Below are 22,556 nucleotides of genomic sequence, written 5' to 3' on the forward strand. Positions count from 1 at the left end.
TACTACATCCACCCAGGTCTCTGTCACCAACACTACAGTTGTACCTGTAGTTAGTACTACATCCACCCAGGTCTCTGTCACCAACACTACAGCTGTACCTGTAGTTAGTGCTACATCCACCCAGGTCTCTGTCACCAACACTACAGCTGTACCTGTAGTTAGTGCTACATCCACCCAGGTCTCTGTCACCAACACTACAGCTGTACCTGTAGTTAGTACTACATCAACCCAGGTCTCTGTCACCAACACTACAGCTGTACCTGTAGTTAGTACTACATCCACCCAGGTCTCTGTCACCAACACTACAGCTGTACCTGTAGTTAGTACTACATCCACCCAGGTCTCTGTCACCAACACTACAGCTGTACCTGTAGTTAGTACTAAGTCCACCTAGTTCTCTGTCACCAAGATGTAACCAGTATGCATATGTTATGTTGTACTAAAAGACAGGGTGGAAATATAAACTTTTTGTCATAATACATGTGAAGGGTTTTAATTCTTCTTTCTATTCTATTAAATCTGCCAAACTGAAACTACGGAGATATTGTCAGAACTTCTGCTTTTTCATTCTGAGTAACTCTTCACAGTCAGCATAGATAAAAAAAGACCCCTACTGTAGATGGCCATTGGTGGCCGGTCACACCACGGAGGGAAGTTTCCCCTAGGTTCAGATCTAGGATCAGGGTTATCTCACCCAATCCTAACCATAACCATTTGTGGTGGAAATTCAAAACCGACCTAAGATCAGCTTCTAGAGACAACTTCCCCCCACACCACCAGTCACAGAGTGAGAGCCATAATGTGCTCTCCATTTGAAGGCTGGGGGTGCTGTAAACTCAGTTAGGATATATGTAGTGTATATGTCAATTAACAGGATCCCAATTTATTTTAGCACATCCAAAATTGTGTCCCTGTGAATTCACACGTACATCATATATGGAGTCACACAAACATCATATATATAGAGTCATATCATGTATTATATTATCAAACTAAGACTGGTGGGAGTCATATCATGTATTTTATTATCAAACTAAGGCTGGTGGGAGTCATATCATGTATTATGTTAGCACACTAAGACTGGTGGGAGTCATATCATGTATTACATTATCAAACTAAGGCTGGTGGGAGTCATATCATGTAGTATATTATAAAACTAAGACTGGTGGGAGTCATATCATGTATTATATTATCAAACTAAGGCTGGTGGGAGTCATATCATGTATTATATTATTATATTATTGGAAAGCTGCCGCAGTCATCCCCCTCTTCAAAGGGGGAGACACCCTGGACCCAAACTGTTACAGACCTATATCCATCCTGCCCTGCCTATCTAAGGTCTTCGAAAGCCAAGTCAACAAACAGATCACTGACCACCTCGAATCCCACCGTACCTTCTCCGCTGTGCAATCTGGTTTCCGAGCCGGTCACGGGTGCACCTCAGCCACGCTCAAGGTACTAAACGATATCATAACCGCCATCGATAAAAGACACTACTGTGCAGCCGTCTTCATCGACCTTGCCAAGGCTTTCGACTCTGTCAATCACCATATTCTTATCGGCAGACTCAGTAGCCTCGGTTTTTCTGATGACTGCCTTGCCTGGTTCACCAACTACTTTGCAGACAGAGTTCAGTGTGTCACATCGGAGGGCATGCTGTCCCGTCCTCTGGCAGTCTCTATGGGGGTACCACAGGGTTCAATTCTCGGGCCGACTCTTTTCTCTGTATATACAGTGCCTTGCGAAATTATTCGGCCCCCTTGAACTTTGCGACCTTTTGCCACATTTCAGGCTTCAAACATAAAGATATAAAACTGTATTTTTTTGTGAAGAATCAACAACAAGTGGGACACAATCATGAAGTAGAACGACATTTATTGGATATTTCAAACTTTTTTAACAAATCAAAAACTGAAAAATTATGCGTGCAAAATTATTCAGCCCCCTTAAGTTAATACTTTGTAGCGCCGCCTTTTGCTGCGATTACAGCTGTAAGTCGCTTGGGGTATGTCTCTATCAGTTTTGCACATCGAGAGACTGAATTTTTTTCCCATTCCTCCTTGCAAAACAGCTCGAGCTCAGTGAGGTTGGATGGAGAGCATTTGTGAACAGCAGTTTTCAGTTCTTTCCACAGATTCTCGATTGGATTCAGGTCTGGACTTTGACTTGGCCATTCTAACACCTGGATATGTTTATTTTTGAACCATTCCATTGTAGATTTTGCTTTATGTTTTGGATCATTGTCTTGTTGGAAGACAAATCTCCGTCCCAGTCTCAGGTCTTTTGCAGACTCCATCAGGTTTTCTTCCAGAATGGTCCTGTATTTGGCTCCATCCATCTTCCCATCAATTTTAACCATCTTCCCTGTCCCTGCTGAAGAAAAGCAGGCCCAAACCATGATGCTGCCACCACCATGTTTGACAGTGGGGATGGTGTGTTGCTTTTACGCCAAACATAACGTTTTGCATTGTTGCCAAAAAGTTCAATTTTGGTTTCATCTGACCAGAGCACCTTCTTCCACATGTTTGGTGTGTCTCCCAGGTGGCTTGTGGCAAACTTTAAACAACACTTTTTATGGATATCTTTAAGAAATGGCTTTCTTCTTGCCACTCTTCCATAAAGGGCAGATTTGTGCAATATACGACTGATTGTTGTCCTATGGACAGAGTCTCCCACCTCAGCTGTAGATCTCTGCAGTTCATCCAGAGTGATCATGGGCCTCTTGGCTGCATCTCTGATCAGTCTTCTCCTTGTATGAGCTGAAAGTTTAGAGGGACGGCCAGGTCTTGGTAGATTTGCAGTGGTCTGATACTCCTTCCATTTCAATATTATCGCTTGCACAGTGCTCCTTGGGATGTTTAAAGCTTGGGAAATCTTTTTGTATCCAAATCCGGCTTTAAACTTCTTCACAACAGTATCTCGGACCTGCCTGGTGTGTTCCTTGTTCTTCATGATGCTCTCTGCGCTTTTAACGGACCTCTGAGACTATCACAGTGCAGGTGCATTTATACGGAGACTTGATTACACACAGGTGGATTGTATTTATCATCATTAGTCATTTAGGTCAACATTGGATCATTCAGAGATCCTCACTGAACTTCTGGAGAGAGTTTGCTGCACTGAAAGTAAAGGGGCTGAATAATTTTGCACGCCCAATTTTTCAGTTTTTGATTTGTTAAAAAAGTTTGAAATATCCAATACATGTCGTTCCACTTCATGATTGTGTCCCACTTGTTGTTGATTCTTCACAGAAAAATACAGTTTTATATCTTTATGTTTGAAGCCTGAAATGTGGCAAAAGGTCGCAAAGTTCAAGGGGGACGAATACTTTCGCAAGGCACTGTATCAATGATGTTGCTCTTGCTGCAGGCAATTCCCTGATCCACCTCTACGCAGACGACACCATTCTGTATACTTCCGGCCCGTCCTTGGACACTGTGCTATCTAACCTCCAACTGCTCTTAAACGCTAGTAAAACCAAATGCATGCTTTTCAACTGTTCACTGCCTGCACCCGCACGCCCGACTAGCATCACCACCCTGGATGGTTCCGACCTAGAATATGTGGACACCTATAAGTACCTAGGTGTCTGGCTAGACTGTAAACTCTCCTTCCAGACTCATATCAAACATCTCATATCTAAAATCAAATCTAGAGTCGGCTTTCTATTCCGCAACAAAGCCTCCTTCACTCACGCCGCCAAACTTACCCTAGTAAAACTGACTATCCTACCGATCCTCGACTTCGGCGATGTCATCTACAAAATAGCTTCCAACACTCTCCTCAGCAAACTGGATGCAGTTTCTCACAGTGCCATCCGTTTTGTTACTAAAGCACCTTATACCACCCACCACTGCAACCTGTATGCTGTAGTCGGCTGGCCCTCGCTACATATTTGTCGCCAGACCCACTGGCTCCAGGTCATCTACAAGTCCATGCTAGGTAAAGCTCCGCTTTATCTCAGTTCACTGGTCACGATGGCAACACCCACCCGTAGCACGCTTTCCAGCAGGTGTATCTCATTGATCATCCCTAAAGCCAACACCTCATTTGGCCGCCTTTCATTCCAATTCTCTGCTGCCTGTGACTGGAACGAATTGCAAAAATCGCTGAAGTTGGAGACTTTTATCTACCTCACCAATTTCAAACATCTGCTATCTGAGCAGCTAACCGATCGCTGCAGCTGTACATAGTCTATCGGTAAATAGCCCACCCAATTTTACCTACCTCATCCCCATCCTGTTTTTATTTATTTACTTTTCTGCCCTTTTGCACACCAATATCTCTACCTGTACATGACCATCTGATCATTTATCACTCCAGTGTTAATCTTCAAAATTGTAATTATTCACCTACCTCCTCATGCCTTTTGCACACAATGTATATAGACTCTCTTTTTTTCTACTGTGTTATTGACTTGTTAATTGTTTACTCTTACTTGTTTACTTTACTAATTGTGTTGTCTGTTCACACTGCTATGCTTTATCTTGGCCAGGTCGCAGGTCGTATTATGTTATCAAACTAAGGCTGGTGGGAATCATATCATGTATTATATTATCAAACTAAGGCTGGTGTGAGTCATATCATTTATTATATTATCAAACCAAGGCTGGTGAGAGTCATATCATGTATTATATTATCAAACTAAGACTGGTGGGAGTCATATAATGTATTATATTATCAAACTAAGGCTTGAGGAAGTCATATCATGTATTATATAATCAAACTTAGATTGGTGGGAGTCATATCATATATTATATTATAACTAAGGCTGGTGGGAGTCATATCATGTAGTATATTATCAAACCAAGGCTGGTGAGAGTCATATCATGTAGTATATTGTCAAACTAAGACTGGTGGGAGTCATATCATGTAGTATCTTATCACACTAAGGCTGGGTCACATGGTTGCCAGTGTTTCTAATCCATTGTGGTTGACTGATAGAGTTTCACTACCTAAAGTCACACAGACGCAGGACAGTGCAGGGAGAAAGACACAGGTACAGACGTACATTAGAGTTGAGGTTAGAAGTAGAAGTTACTGTATTTGACCACAAGTGTTTAAAGATGTCAGAGGGAGTCAATGAAATCTCAGATAGATTTGAAGACGATGAGCCTGATGCAGTGAAGAACACAGACATTGATGACCAAAATTATTCCAACGTAAGAGCCTTCAAGTCCAGTCCAAGAGATGGAGTTGTTGTTTCAGGTAAGATTGCACAAACACACACACACACACACATACACACACATACACACACACACACACACAAACAAATAACACACACAATACACTACAAGTGTGATAACCCTGTAGTACTATAGCTTTATTTGTCCCAATCCTGGATGAAACAGTAAAACACATTACCAAATATGTTTAATCATTTGTGATTCAGTACATGTTCAGTGGTGGAAGAGACCCTCTGGAGTTGCTGCAGTGTGTCTGGGGCTGCTGTGTGTTCTCCTACTGGCTGGGATCATAGACATGTCTGTCTACTGTAAGTTTAGTATGTTTTTACTAAGACTTAAGTAGCCTACTTAATACTTAATCATCAATAGTGTTTTAGTTACATGTTTGATAAACTTTTCCCCTTTACAGATGGAGTCATTGGTCATCACAACTCAACACAAATAGACCAGCTACAGACCAGTTACAACAACCTGACTAAAGAGAGAGGACAGCTACAGTCCAGTTACAACATCCTGACTAAAGAGAGAGACCAGCTAATGACCAGTCACAACAACCTGACTAAAGAGAAAGGCCAGCTACAATCCAGTTACAACAACCTGACTAAAGAGCGAGACCAGCTACAGTCCAGTTACAACAACCTGACTAAAGAGAGAGAACAGCTACAGTCCAGTTACAACAACCTGACTAAAGAGAGAGACCAGCTACAGACTGAGAGAGATTTTCTTAGTGGGAGGTCTACCAATCTCAGTGAGTAAACCTACAGTAACTCATTATCATTAATCCCTGTCGTGTGACTGTATTCTTTCATTAAGTATCCAGTGTGGTAAGATTCAGGAAATTCATGATTTCATCTCGTAGAACAAACCTGTCCTGAAGGCTGGCAGAAGTTTGAATCCAGTTGGTACTTCCTGTCTACTGAGACTAAAACCTGGAAGGAGAGCAGAGAGGACTGTCTGGAGAGAGGAGCAGACCTGGTGATCATAAACAGTGATAAGGAACAGGTGAGAGAGAGAGAGAGAGAGAGAGAGAGAGAGAGAGAGAGAGAGAGAGAGAGCGAGAGAGAGAGAGAGAGAGAGAGAGAGAGAGAGAGAGAGAGAGAGAGAGAGAGAGAGAGAGAGAGAGAGAGAGAGAGAGAGAGAGAGAGAGAGAGAGAGAGAGAGATGTGGGTGTACAAGTGGTATATGTATATGTATATTTATCTTTCTCAACAACAGGAGTTTCTCTTCAACCTCAACAAGGGCCTCTGGATTGGTCTGACTGACTCTGTTACTGAGGCGGCCTGGAGATGGGTGGACGGCACCCCACTGACCAACCCAAGGTAAAATACTACTGCTCTAATAACACTGACCAACCCAGGGTAATATACTACTGTTATAATAACACTGACCACCCCAAGGTAATATACTACTGTTATAATAACACTGACCACCCCAAGGTAATATACTACTGTTATAATAACACTGACCAACCCAAGGTAATATATTACTGTTATAATAACACTGACCACCCCAAGGTAATATACTACTGCGATAATAACACTGACCAACCCAAGGTAATATATTACTGTTATAATAACACTGACCAACCCAAGGTAATACACTACTGTTATAATAACACTGACCACAGTGTAAGGAGAAGGACTGATTCTCTGTGTTGTTCATACTCTAGGTTCTTCATACTCAACTGGTGGACCAACACTGACCACAGACTAAGAGATGATAACTACTCTGACCATAAGGGGCCAATTATCAGTTCATTCAACGTTTATCTATACAGGTTATTGTTATTGATGGCAGCAGTCAACAAAGTTGAATTTAACCCTGTAGGTACTGTTATTAACCATGATATCTGACTGTTTTTAACCCTGTAGGTACTTGTATTAACCATGATATCTGACTGTTTTTAACACTGTAGGTACTGGTATTAACCATGATATCTGACAACTGTTTTTAACCCTGTAGGTACTGGTATTAACCATTAACCACTGTTGTTATCCCTGTAGGTACTGGTATTAACCATGATATCTGACTGTTTTTAACCCTGTAGGTACTGATATTAACCATTAACCACTGTTTTTAACCCTGTAGGTACTGGTATTAACCATGATATCTGACTGTCTTTACCCCTGTAGGTACTGGTATTAACCATGATATCTGACTGTTTTTAACCCTGTAGGTACTGGTATTAACCATGATATATGACTGTTTTTAACCCTGTAGGTACTGGTATTAACCATTAACCACTTTTTTTAACCCTGTAGGTACTGGTAGTAACCATGATATCTGACTGTTTTTAACCCTGTAGGTACTGGTTTTAACCATGATATCTGACTGTTGTTAACCCTGTGGGTAATGGTATTAACCATTTACCACTGTTGTTAACCCTGTAGGTACTGGTATTAATCATGATATCTGACTGTTGTTAACCCTGTAGGTACAGGTGTTAACCATTTACCACTGTTGTTAACCCTGTAGGTACTGGTATTAATCATGATATCTGACTGTTTGTAACCCTGTAGGTACTGGTATTAACCATGATATGTGACTGTTGTTAACCCTGTAGGTACTGGTATTAACCATGATATCTGACGACTGTTTTTAACCCTGTAGGTACTGGTATTAACCATTAACCACTGTTGTTATCCCTGTAGGTACTGGTATTAACCATGATATCTGACTGTTTTTAACCCTGTAGGTACTGATATTGACCATTAACCACTGTTTTTAACCCTGTAGGTACTGGTAGTAACCATGATATTTGACTGTTTTTAACCCTGTAGGTACTGGTAATAACCATGATATCTGACGACTGTTTTTAACCCTGTAGGTGCTGGTATTAACCATTAACCACTGTTGTTAACCCTGTAGGTACTGGTATTTACCATGATATCTGACTGTTTTTAACCCTGTAGGTACTGATATTAACCATTAACCACTGTTTTTAACCCTGTAGGTACTGGTAGTAACCATGATATCTGACTGTGTTTAACTCTGTAGGTACTGGTATTAACCATGATATCTGACTGTTTTTAACCCTGTAGGTACTGGTATTAACCATGATATCTGACTGTGTTTAACCCTGTAGGTACCTGTATTAACCATGATATCTGACTGTTTTTAACCCTGTAGGTACTGGTAATAACCATGATATCTGACGACTGTTTTTAACCCTGTAGGTGCTGGTATTAACCATTAACCACTGTTGTTAACCCTGTAGGTACTGGTATTTACCATGATATCTGACTGTTTTTAACCCTGTAGGTACTGATATTAACCATTAACCACTGTTTTTAACCCTGTAGGTACTGGTAGTAACCATGATATCTGACTGTGTTTAACTCTGTAGGTACTGGTATTAACCATGATATCTGACTGTTTTTAACCCTGTAGGTACTGGTATTAACCATGATATCTGACTGTGTTTAACCCTGTAGGTACCTGTATTAACCATGATATCTGACTGTTTTTAACCCTGTAGGTACTGGTAATAACCATGATATCTGACGACTGTTTTTAACCCTGTAGGTGCTGGTATTAACCATTAACCACTGTTGTTATCCCTGTTGGTACTGGTATTAACCATGATATCTGACTGTTTTTAACCCTGTAGGTACTGATATTAACCATTAACCACTGTTTTTAACCCTGTAGGTACTGGTATTAACCATGATATCTGACTGTTTTTACCCCTGTAGGTACTGGTATTAACCATGATATCTGACTGTTTTTAACCCTGTAGGTACTGGTATTAACCATTAACCACTTTTTTTAACCCTGTAGGTACTGGTAGTAACCATGATATCTGACTGTTTTTAACCCTGTAGGTACTGGTTTTAACCATGATATCTGAATGTTGTTAACCCTGTGGGTAATGGTATTAACCATTTACCACTGTTGTTAACCCTGTAGGTACTGGTATTAATCATGATAGCTGACTGTTGTTAACCCTGTAGGTACAGGTGTTAACCATTTACCACTGTTGTTAACCCTGAAGGTACTGGTATTAATCATGATATCTGACTGTTTTTAACCCTGTAGGTACTGGTATTAACCATTAACCACTTTTTTTAACCCTGTAGGTACTGGTAGTAACCATGATATCTGACTGTTTTTAACCCTGTAGGTACTGGTTTTAACCATGTTATTTGACTGTTGTTAACCCTGTGGGTAATGGTATTAACCATTTACCACTGTTGTTAACCCTGTAGGTACTGGTATTAATCATGATAGCTGACTGTTGTTAACCCTGTAGGTACAGGTGTTAACCATTTACCACTGTTGTTAACCCTGTAGGTACTGGTATTAATCATGATATCTGACTGTTTGTAACCCTGTAGGTACTGGTATTAACCATGATATGTGACTGTTGTTAACCCTGTAGGTACTGGTATTAACCATGATATCTGACGACTGTTTTTAACCCTGTAGGTACTGGTATTAACCATTAACCACTGTTGTTATCCCTGTAGGTACTGGTATTAACCATGATATCTGACTGTTTTTAACCCTGTAGGTACTGATATTGACCATTAACCACTGTTTTTAACCCTGTAGGTACTGGTAGTAACCATGATATTTGACTGTTTTTAACCCTGTAGGTACTGGTAATAACCATGATATCTGACGACTGTTTTTAACCCTGTAGGTGCTGGTATTAACCATTAACCACTGTTGTTATCCCTGTAGGTACTGGTATTTACCATGATATCTGACTGTTTTTAACCCTGTAGGTACTGATATTAACCATTAACCACTGTTTTTAACCCTGTAGGTACTGGTAGTAACCATGATATCTGACTGTGTTTAACTCTGTAGGTACTGGTATTAACCATGATATCTGACTGTTTTTAACCCTGTAGGTACTGGTATTAACCATGATATCTGACTGTTTTTAACCCTGTAGGTACTGGTATTAACCATGATATCTGACTGTGTTTAACCCTGTAGGTACTGGTATTAACCATGATATCTGACTGTTTTTAACCCTGTAGGTACTGGTATTAACCATGATATCTGACTGTTGTTCACCCTTTAGGTACTGGTATTAACCATTATATCTGACTGTTGTTCACCCTATAGGTACTGGTATTAACCATTAACCACTGTTTTTAACCCCGTAGGTACTGGTATTAGCCATGATATCTGACTGTTTTTAACCCTGTAGGTACTGGTATTAACCATGATATCGGACTGTTTTTAACCCTGTAGGTACTGGTATTAACCATTAACCACTGTTGTTATCCCTGTAGGTACTGGTATTAACCATGATATCTGACTGTTTTTAACCCTGTAGGTACTGGTAGTAACCATGATATCTGACTGTTGTTCACCCTGTAGGTACTGGTATTAACCATGATATCTGACTGTTTTTAACCCTGTAGGTTCTGGTATTAACCATGATATCTGACTGTTTTTCACCCTGTAGGTACTGGTATTAACCATGATATCTGACTGTTTTTAACCCTGTAGGTACTGATATTAACCATGATATCTGACTGTTGTTCACCCTGTAGGTACTGGTAGTAACCACGATATCTGACTGTTTTTAACCCTGTAGGTACTGATATTGACCATTAACCACTGTTTTTAACCCTGTAGGTACTGGTAGTAACCATGATATTTGACTGTTTTTAACCCTGTAGGTACTGGTAATAACCATGATATCTGACGACTGTTTTTAACCCTGTAGGTACTGGTATTAACCATTAACCACTGTTGTTATCCCTGTAGGTACTGGTATTTACCATGATATCTGACTGTTTTTAACCCATTAGGTACTGATATTAACCATTAACCACTTTTTTAACCCTGTAGGTACTGGTAGTAACCATGATATCTGACTGTGTTTAACCCTGTAGGTACTGGTAGTAACCATGATATCTGACTGTTTTTAACCCTGTAGGCACTGGTATTAACCATGATATCTGACTGTTTTTAACCCTGTAGGTACTGGTTTTAACCATGATATCTGACTGTTGTTAACCCTGTAGGTACTGGTATTAACCATTTACCACTGTTGTTAACCCTGTAGGTACTGGTAGTAACCATGATATCTGACTGTTTTTAACCCTGTAGGTACTGGTATTAACCATGATATCGGACTGTTTTTAACCCTGTAGGTACTGGTAGTAACCATGATATCTGACTGTGTTTAACCCTGTAGGTACTGGTATTAACCATGATATCTGACTGTTTTTAACCCTGTAGGTACTGGTATTAACCATGATATATGACTGTTTTTAACCCTGTAGGTACTGGTATTAACCATGATATCTGACTGTTGTTCACCCTGTAGGTACTGGTATTAACCATTAACCACTGTTTTTTACCCTGTAGGTACTGGTATTAACCATGATATCTGACTGTTGTTCACCCTGTAGGTGCTGGTATTAACCATTAACCACTGTTTTTAACCCTGTAGGTACTGGTAGTAACCATGATATCTGACTGTGTTTAACTCTGTAGGTACTGGTATTAACCATGATATCTGACTTTCTTTAACCCTGTAGGTTCTGGTAATATCCATGATATCTGACTGTTTTAACCCTATAGGTTCTGGTATTAACCATGATATCTGACTGTTTTTAACCCTGTAGGTATTGGTATTAACCATGATATGTGACTGTTGTTAACCCTGTAGGTACTGGTATTAACCATGATATCTGACGACTGTTTTTAACCCTGTAGGTACTGGTATTAACCATTAACCACTGTTGTTATCCCTGTAGGTACTGGTATTAACCATGATATCTGACTGTTTTTAACCCTGTAGGTACTGATATTGACCATTAACCACTGTTTTTAACCCTGTAGGTACTGGTAGTAACCATTATACTTGACTGTTTTTAACCCTGTAGGTACTGGTAATAACCATGATATCTGACGACTGTTTTTAACCCTGTAGGTACTGGTATTAACCATTAACCACTGTTGTTATCCCTGTAGGTACTGGTATTTACCATGATATCTGACTGTTTTTAACCCTGTAGGTACTGATATTAACCATTAACCACTGTTTTTAACCCTGTAGGTACTGGTAGTAACCATGATATCTAACTGTGTTTAACCCTGTAGGTACTGGTATTAACCATGATATCTGACTGTTTTTAACCCTGTAGGTACTGGTATTAACCATGATATCTGACTGTTTTTAACCCTGTAGGTACTGGTATTAACCATGATATCTGACTGTGTTTAACCCTGTAGGTACTGGTATTAACCATGATATCTGACTGTTTTTAACCCTGTAGGTACTGGTATTAACCATGATATCTGACTGTTGTTCACCCTTTAGGTACTGGTATTAACCATGATATCTGACTGTTGTTCACCCTGTAGGTACTGGTATTAACCATTAACCACTGTTTTTAACCCTGTAGGTACTGGAATTTACCATGATATCTGACTGTTTTTAACCCTGTAGGTACTGGTATTAAACATGATATCGGACTGTTTTTAACCCTGTAGGTACTGGTATTAACCATTAACCACTGTTGCTATCCCTGTAGGTACTGGTATTAACCATGATATCTGACTGTTTTTAACCCTGTAGGTACTGGTAGTAACCATGATATCTGACTGTTGTTCACCCTGTAGGTACTGGTATTAACCATGATATCTGACTGTTTTTAACCCTGTAGGTACTGGTATTAACCATGATATCTGACTGTTGTTCACCCTGTAGGTACTGGTATTAACCATTAACCACTGTTTTTTACCCTGTAGGTACTGGTATTAACCATGATATCTGACTGTTGTTCACCCTGTAGGTGCTGGTATTAACCATTAACCACTGTTTTTAACCCTGTAGGTACTGGTAGTAACCATGATATCTGACTGTGTTTAACTCTGTAGGTACTGGTATTAACCATGATATCTGACTTTCTTTAACCCTGTAGGTTCTGGTAATATCCATGATATCTGACTGTTTTAACCCTATAGGTTCTGGTATTAACCATGATATCTGACTGTTTTTAACCCTGTAGGTATTGGTATTAACCATGATATGTGACTGTTGTTAACCCTGTAGGTACTGGTATTAACCATGATATCTGACGACTGTTTTTAACCCTGTAGGTACTGGTATTAACCATTAACCACTGTTGTTATCCCTGTAGGTACTGGTATTAACCATGATATCTGACTGTTTTTAACCCTGTAGGTACTGATATTGACCATTAACCACTGTTTTTAACCCTGTAGGTACTGGTAGTAACCATTATACTTGACTGTTTTTAACCCTGTAGGTACTGGTAATAACCATGATATCTGACGACTGTTTTTAACCCTGTAGGTACTGGTATTAACCATTAACCACTGTTGTTATCCCTGTAGGTACTGGTATTTACCATGATATCTGACTGTTTTTAACCCTGTAGGTACTGATATTAACCATTAACCACTGTTTTTAACCCTGTAGGTACTGGTAGTAACCATGATATCTAACTGTGTTTAACCCTGTAGGTACTGGTATTAACCATGATATCTGACTGTTTTTAACCCTGTAGGTACTGGTATTAACCATGATATCTGACTGTGTTTAACCCTGTAGGTACTGGTATTAACCATGATATCTGACTGTTTTTAACCCTGTAGGTACTGGTATTAACCATGATATCTGACTGTTGTTCACCCTTTAGGTACTGGTATTAACCATGATATCTGACTGTTGTTCACCCTGTAGGTACTGGTATTAACCATTAACCACTGTTTTTAACCCTGTAGGTACTGGAATTTACCATGATATCTGACTGTTTTTAACCCTGTAGGTACTGGTATTAAACATGATATCGGACTGTTTTTAACCCTGTAGGTACTGGTATTAACCATTAACCACTGTTGCTATCCCTGTAGGTACTGGTATTAACCATGATATCTGACTGTTTTTAACCCTGTAGGTACTGGTAGTAACCATGATATCTGACTGTTGTTCACCCTGTAGGTACTGGTATTAACCATGATATCTGACTGTTTTTAACCCTGTAGGTACTGGTATTAACCATTAATCACTGTTTTTTACCCTGTAGGTACTGGTATTAACCATGATATCTGACTGTTTTTAACCCTATAGGTTCTGGTATTAACCATGATATCTGACTGTTGTTCACCCTGTAGGCACTGGTATTAACCATGATATCTGACTGTTTTTAACCCTGTAGGTACTGGTTTTATCCATGATATCTGACTGTTGTTAACCCTGTAGGTACTGGTATTAACCATTAACCACTGTTGTTATCCCTGTAGGTACTGGTATTAACCATGATATCTGACTGTTTTTAACCCTGTAGGTACTGGTAGTAACCATGATATCTGACTGTTGTTCACCCTGTAGGTACTGGTATTAACCATGATATCTGACTGTTTTTAACCCTTTAGGTACTGGTATTAACCATTAACCACTGTTTTTTACCCTGTAGGTACTGGTATTAACCATGATATCTGACTGTTTTTAACCCTATAGGTTCTGGTATTAACCATGATATCTGACTGTTGTTCACCCTGTAGGTACTGGTATTAACCATGATATCTGACTGTTTTTAACCCTGTAGGTACTGATATTAACCATGATATCTGACTCTTGTTCACCCTGTAGGTACTGGTATTAACCATTAACCACTGTTTTTAACCCTGTAGGTACTGGTAGTAACCATGATATCTGACTGTTTTTAACCCTGTAGGCACTGGTATTAACCATGATATCTGACTGTTTTTAACCCTGTAGGTACTGGTTTTAACCATGATATCTGACTGTTGTTAACCCTGTAGGTACTGGTATTAACCATTTACCACTGTTGTTAACCCTGTAGGTACTGGTAGTAACCATGATATCTGACTGTTTTTAACCCTGTAGGTACTGGTATTAACCATGATATCTGACTGTTTTTAACCCTGTAGGTACTGGTAGTAACCATGATATCTGACTGTGTTTAACCCTGTAGGTACTGGTATTAACCAAGATATCTGACTGTTTTTAACCCTGTAGGTACTGGTAGTAACCATGATATCTGACTGTTTTTAACCCTGTAGGTACTGGTATTAACCATGATATCTGACTGTTGTTCACCCTGTAGGTACTGGTATTAACCATGATATCTGACTGTTTTTAACCCTGTAGGTACTGGTATTAACCATGATATCTGACTGTTGTTCACCCTGTAGGTACTGGTATTAACCATTAACCACTGTTTTTTACCCTGTAGGTACTGGTATTAACCATGATATCTGACTGTTTTTAACCCTGTAGGTACTGGTATTAACCATGATATCTGACTGTTGTTCACCCTGTAGGTACTGGTATTAACCATGATATCTGACTGTTTTTAACCCTGTAGGTACTGGTATTAACCATGATATCTGACTGTTGTTCACCCTGTAGGTACTGGTATTAACCATTAACCACTGTTTTTTACCCTGTAGGTACTGGTATTAACCATGATATCTGACTGTTGTTCACCCTGTAGGTGCTGGTATTAACCATTAACCACTGTTTTTAACCCTATAGGTTCTGGTATTAACCATGATATCTGACTGTTTTTAACCCTGTAGGTATTGGTATTAACCATGATATGTGACTGTTTTTAACCCTGTAGGTACTGGTATTAACCATGATATCTGACGACTGTTTTTAACCCTGTAGGTACTGGTATTAACCATTAACCACTGTTGTTATCCCTGTAGGTACTGGTATTAACCAAGATATCTGACTGTTTTTAACCCTGTAGGTACTGGTAGTAACCATGATATCTGACTGTTTTTAACCCTGTAGGTACTGGTATTAACCATGATATCTGACTGTTGTTCACCCTGTAGGTACTGGTATTAACCATGATATCTGACTGTTGTTCACCCTTTAGGTACTGGTATTAACCATGATATCTGACTGTTGTTCACCCTGTAGGTACTGGTATTAACCATTAACCACTGTTTTTAACCCTGTAGGTACTGGAATTTACCATGATATCTGACTGTTTTTAACCCTGTAGGTACTGGTATTAAACATTATATCGGACTGTTTTTAACCCTGTAGGTACTGGTATTAACCATTAACCACTGTTGCTATCCCTGTAGGTACTGGTATTAACCATGATATCTGACTGTTTTTAACCCTGTAGGTACTGGTAGTAACCATGATATCTGACTGTTGTTCACCCTGTAGGTACTGGTATTAACCATGATATCTGACTGTTTTTAACCCTGTAGGTACTGGTATTAACCATTAACCACTGTTTTTTACCCTATAGGTACTGGTATTAACCATGATATCTGACTATTTTTAACCCTATAGGTTCTGGTATTAACCATGATATCTGACTGTTGTTCACCCTGTAGGCACTGGTATTAACCATGATATCTGACTGTTTTTAACCCTGTAGGTACTGGTTTTATCCATGATATCTGACTGTTGTTAACCCTGTAGGTACTGGTATTAACCATTAACCACTGTTGTTATCCCTGTAGGTACTGGTATTAACCATGATATCTGACTGTTGTTCACCCTGTAGGTACTGGTATTAACCATGATATCTGACTGTTTTTAACCCTTTAGGTACTGGTAGTAACCATGATATCTGACTGTTGTTCACCCTGTAGGTACTGGTATTAACCATGATATCTGACTGTTTTTAACCCTTTAGGTACTGGTATTAACCATTAACCACTGTTTTTTACCCTGTAGGTACTGGTATTAACCATGATATCTGACTGTTTTTAACCCTATAGGTTCTGGTATTAACCATGATATCTGACTGTTGTTCACCCTGTAGGTACTGATATTAACCATTAACCACTGTTTTTAACCCTGTAGGTACTGGTAGTAACCATGATATCTGACTGTTTTTAACCCTGTAGGCACTGGTATTAACCATGATATCTGACTGTTTTTAACCCTGTAGGTACTGGTTTTAACCATGATATCTGACTGTTGTTAACCCTGTAGGTACTGGTATTAACCATTTACCACTGTTGTTAACCCTGTAGGTACTGGTAGTAACCATGATATCTGACTGTTTTTAACCCTGTAGGTACTGGTATTAACCATGATATCTGACTGTTTTTAACCCTGTAGGTACTGGTAGTAACCATGATATCTGACTGTGTTTAACCCTGTAGGTACTGGTATTAACCAAGATATCTGACTGTTTTTAACCCTGTAGGTACTGGTAGTAACCATGATATCTGACTGTTTTTAACCCTGTAGGTACTGGTATTAACCATGATATCTGACTGTTGTTCACCCTGTAGGTACTGGTATTAACCATGATATCTGACTGTTTTTAACCCTGTAGGTACTGGTATTAACCATGATATCTGACTGTTGTTCACCCTGTAGGTACTGGTATTAACCATTAACCACTGTTTTTTACCCTGTAGGTACTGGTATTAACCATGATATCTGACTGTTGTTCACCCTGTAGGTGCTGGTATTAACCATTAACCACTGTTTTTAACCCCGTAGGTACTGGTATTAACCATGATATCTGACTGTTTTTAACCCTGTAGGTTCTGGTAATATCCATGATATCTGACTGTTTTTAACCCTATAGGTTCTGGTATTAACCATGATATCTGACTGTTTTTAACCCTGTAGGTATTGGTATTAACCATGATATGTGACTGTTTTTAACCCTGTAGGTACTGGTATTAACCATGATATCTGACGACTGTTTTTAACCCTGTAGGTACTGGTATTAACCATTAACCACTGTTGTTATCCCTGTAGGTACTGGTATTAACCACGATATCTGACTGTTTTTAACCCTGTAGGTACTGATATTGACCATTAACCACTGTTTTTAACCCTGTAGGTACTGGTAGTAACCATGATATTTGACTGTTTTTAACCCTGTAGGTACTGGTAATAACCATGATATCTGACGACTGTTTTTAACCCTGTAGTACTGGTATTAACCATTAACCACTGTTTTTTACCCTGTAGGTACTGGTATTAACCATGATATCTGACTGTTTTTAACCCTATAGGTTCTGGTATTAACCATGATATCTGACTGTTGTTCACCCTGTAGGTACTGATATTAACCATTAACCACTGTTTTTAACCCTGTAGGTACTGGTAGTAACCATGATATCTGACTGTTTTTAACCCTGTAGGCACTGGTATTAACCATGATATCTGACTGTTTTTAACCCTGTAGGTACTGGTTTTAACCATGATATCTGACTGTTGTTAACCCTGTAGGTACTGGTATTAACCATTTACCACTGTTGTTAACCCTGTAGGTACTGGTAGTAACCATGATATCTGACTGTTTTTAACCCTGTAGGTACTGGTATTAACCATGATATCTGACTGTTGTTCACCCTGTAGGTACTGGTATTAACCATGATATCTGACTGTTTTTAACCCTGTAGGTACTGGTATTAACCATGATATCTGACTGTTGTTCACCCTGTAGGTACTGGTATTAACCATTAACCACTGTTTTTTACCCTGTAGGTACTGGTATTAACCATGATATCTGACTGTTGTTCACCCTGTAGGTGCTGGTATTAACCATTAAACACTGTTTTTAACCCCGTAGGTACTGGTATTAACCATGATATCTGACTGTTTTTAACCCTGTAGGTTCTGGTAATATCCATGATATCTGACTGTTTTTAACCCTATAGGTTCTGGTATTAACCATGATATCTGACTGTTTTTAACCCTGTAGGTATTGGTATTAACCATGATATGTGACTGTTTTTAACCCTGTAGGTACTGGTATTAACCATGATATCTGACGACTGTTTTTAACCCTGTAGGTACTGGTATTAACCATTAACCACTGTTGTTATCCCTGTAGGTACTGGTATTAACCACGATATCTGACTGTTTTTAACCCTGTAGGTACTGATATTGACCATTAACCACTGTTTTTAACCCTGTAGGTACTGGTAGTAACCATGATATTTGACTGTTTTTAACCCTGTAGGTACTGGTAATAACCATGATATCTGACGACTGTTTTTAACCCTGTAGGTACTGGTATTAACCATTAACCACTGTTGTTATCCCTGTAGGTACTGGTATTTACCATGATATCTGACTGTTTTTAACCCTGTAGGTACTGATATTAACCATTAACCACTGTTTTTAACCCTGTAGGTACTGGTAGTAACCATGATATCTAACTGTGTTTAACCCTGTAGGTACTGGTATTAACCATGATATCTGACTGTTTTTAACCCTGTAGGTACTGGTATTAACCATGATATCTGACTGTTTTTAACCCTGTAGGTACTGGTATTAACCATGATATCTGACTGTGTTTAACCCTGTAGGTACTGGTATTAACCATGATATCTGACTGTTTTTAACCCTGTAGGTACTGGTATTAACCATGATATCTGACTGTTGTTCACCCTTTAGGTACTGGTATTAACCATGATATCGGACTGTTTTTAACCCTGTAGGTACTGGTATTAACCATTAACCACTGTTGTTATCCCTGTAGGTACTGGTATTAACCATGATATCTTACTGTTTTTAACCCTGTAGGTACTGGTAGTAACCATGATATCTGACTGTTGTTCACCCTGTAGCTACTGGTATTAACCATGATATCTGACTGTTTTTAACCCTGTAGGTACTGGTATTAACCATTAACCTCTGTTTTTTACCCTGTAGGTACTGGTATTAACCATGATATCTGACTGTTTTTAACCCTATAGGTTCTGGTATTAACCATGATATCTGACTGTTGTTCACCCTGTAGGCACTGGTATTAACCATGATATCTGACTGTTTTTAACCCTGTAGGTACTGGTTTTAACCATGATATCTGACTGTTGTTAACCCTGTAGGTACTGGTATTAACCATTTACCACTGTTGTTAACCCTGTAGGTACTGGTAGTAACCATGATATCTGACTGTTTTTAACCCTGTAGGTACTGGTATTAACCATGATATCTGACTGTTTTTAACCCTGTAGGTACTGGTAGTAACCATGATATCTGACTGTGTTTAACCCTGTAGGTACTGGTATTAACCATGATATCTGACTGTTTTTAACCCTCTAGGTACTGGTAGTAACCATGATATCTGACTGTTTTTAACCCTGTAGGTACTGGTATTAACCATGATATCTGACTGTTGTTCACCCTGTAGGTACTGGTATTAACCATGATATCTGACTGTTTTTAACCCTGTAGGTACTGGTATTAAACATGATATCTGACTGTTGTTCACCCTGTAGGTACTGGTATTAACCATTAACCACTGTTTTTTACCCTGTAGGTACTGGTATTAACCATGATATCTGACTGTTGTTCACCCTGTAGGTGCTGGTATTAACCATTAACCACTGTTTTTAACCCCGTAGGTACTGGTATTAACCATGATATCTGACTGTTTTTAACCCTGTAGGTTCTGGTAATATCCATGATATCTGACTGTTTTTAACCCTATAGGTTCTGGTATTAACCATGATATCTGACTGTTTTTAACCCTGTAGGTATTGGTATTAACCATGATATGTGACTGTTGTTAACCCTGTAGGTACTGGTATTAACCATGATATCTGACTGTTTTTAACCCTGTAGGTACTGATATTGACCATTAACCACTGTTTTTAACCCTTTAGGTACTGTTAGTAACCATGATATTTGACTGTTTTTAACCCTGTAGGTACTGGTAATAACCATGATATCTGACGACTGTTTTTAACCCTGTAGGTACTGGTATTAACCATTAACCACTGTTGTTATCCCTGTAGGTACTGGTATTTACCATGATATCTGACTGTTTTTAACCCTGTAGGTACTGATATTAACCATTAACCACTGTTTTTAACCCTGTAGGTACTGGTAGTAACCATGATATCTAACTGTGTTTAACCCTGTAGGTACTGGTATTAACCATGATATCTGACTGTTTTTAACCCTGTAGGTACTGGTATTAACCATGATATCTGACTGTTGTTCACCCTTTAGGTACTGGTATTAACCATGATATCTGACTGTTGTTCACCCTGTAGGTACTGGTATTAACCATTAACCATTGTTTTTAACCCTGTAGGTACTGGTATTTACCATGATATCTGACTGTTTTTAACCCTGTAGGTACTGGTATTAACCATGATATCGGACTGTTTTTAACTCTGTAGGTACTGGTATTAACCATTAACCACTGTTGTTATCCCTGTAGGTACTGGTATTAACCATGATATCTGACTGTTTTTAACCCTGTAGGTACTGGTAGTAACCATGATATCTGACTGTTGTTCACCCTGTAGGTACTGGTATTAACCATGATATCTGACTGTTTTTAACCCTGTAGGTACTGGTATTAACCATTAACCACTGTTTTTTACCCTGTAGGTACTGGTATTAACCATGATATCTGACTGTTTTTAACCCTATAGGTTCTGGTATTAACCATGATATCTGACTGTTGTTCACCCTGTAGGTACTGGTATTAACCATGATATCTGACTGTTTTTAACCCTGTAGGTACTGATATTAACCATGATATCTGACTGTTGTTCACCCTGTAGGTACTGTTATTAACCATTAACCGCTGGTTTTAACCCTGTAGGTACTGGTAGTAACCATGATATCTGACTGTTTTTAACCCTGTAGGTACTGGTCTTAACCATGATATCTGACTGTTTTTAACCCTGTAGGTACTGGTAGTAATCATGATATCTGACTGTTTTTAACCCTGTAGGCACTGGTATTAACCATGATATCTGACTGTTTTTAACCCTGTAGGTACTGGTTTTAACCATGATATCTGACTGTTGTTAACCCTGTAGGTACTGGTATTAACCATTTACCACTGTTGTTAACCCTGTAGGTACTGGTATTAACCATGATATCTGACTGTTTTTAACCCTGTAGGTACTGGTAGTAACCATGATATCTGACTGTTTTTAACCCTGTAGGTACTGGTATTAACCATGATATCTGACTGTTGTTCACCCTGTAGGTACTGGTATTAACCACGATATCTGACTGTTTTTAACCCTGTAGGTACTGGTATTAACCATGATATCTGACTGTTTTTAACCCTGTAGGTACTGGTAGTAACCATGATATCTGACTGTTTTTAACCCTGTAGGTACTGGTATTAACCATGATATCTGACTGTTGTTCACCCTGTAGGTACTGGTATTAACCACGATATCTGACTGTTTTTAACCCTGTAGGTACTGGTATTAACCATGATATCTGACTGTTGTTCACCCTGTAGGTTTTGGTATTAACCATTAACCACTGTTTTTAACCCTGTAGGTACTGGTATTAACCATGATATCTGACTGTTTTTAACCCTGTAGGTTCTGGTAATATCCATGATATCTGACTGTTTTTAACCCTATAGGTTCTGGTATTAACCATGATATCTGACTGTTTTTAACCCTGTAGGT

General features: G+C 39.1%; 1 pseudogene; it reads left to right on the forward strand.

The window, feature by feature from the left end:
• The window catches only part of LOC149980194 (uncharacterized), a 57,556-nt pseudogene that overhangs the window by 18,657 nt on the left and 16,343 nt on the right, over positions 1-22,556 (forward strand).

Source organism: Oncorhynchus mykiss, chromosome 10 (assembly GCF_057628025.1).
Source record: "Oncorhynchus mykiss isolate SJ-2025 chromosome 10, ASM5762802v1, whole genome shotgun sequence".
NCBI lineage: Eukaryota > Metazoa > Chordata > Actinopteri > Salmoniformes > Salmonidae > Oncorhynchus > Oncorhynchus mykiss.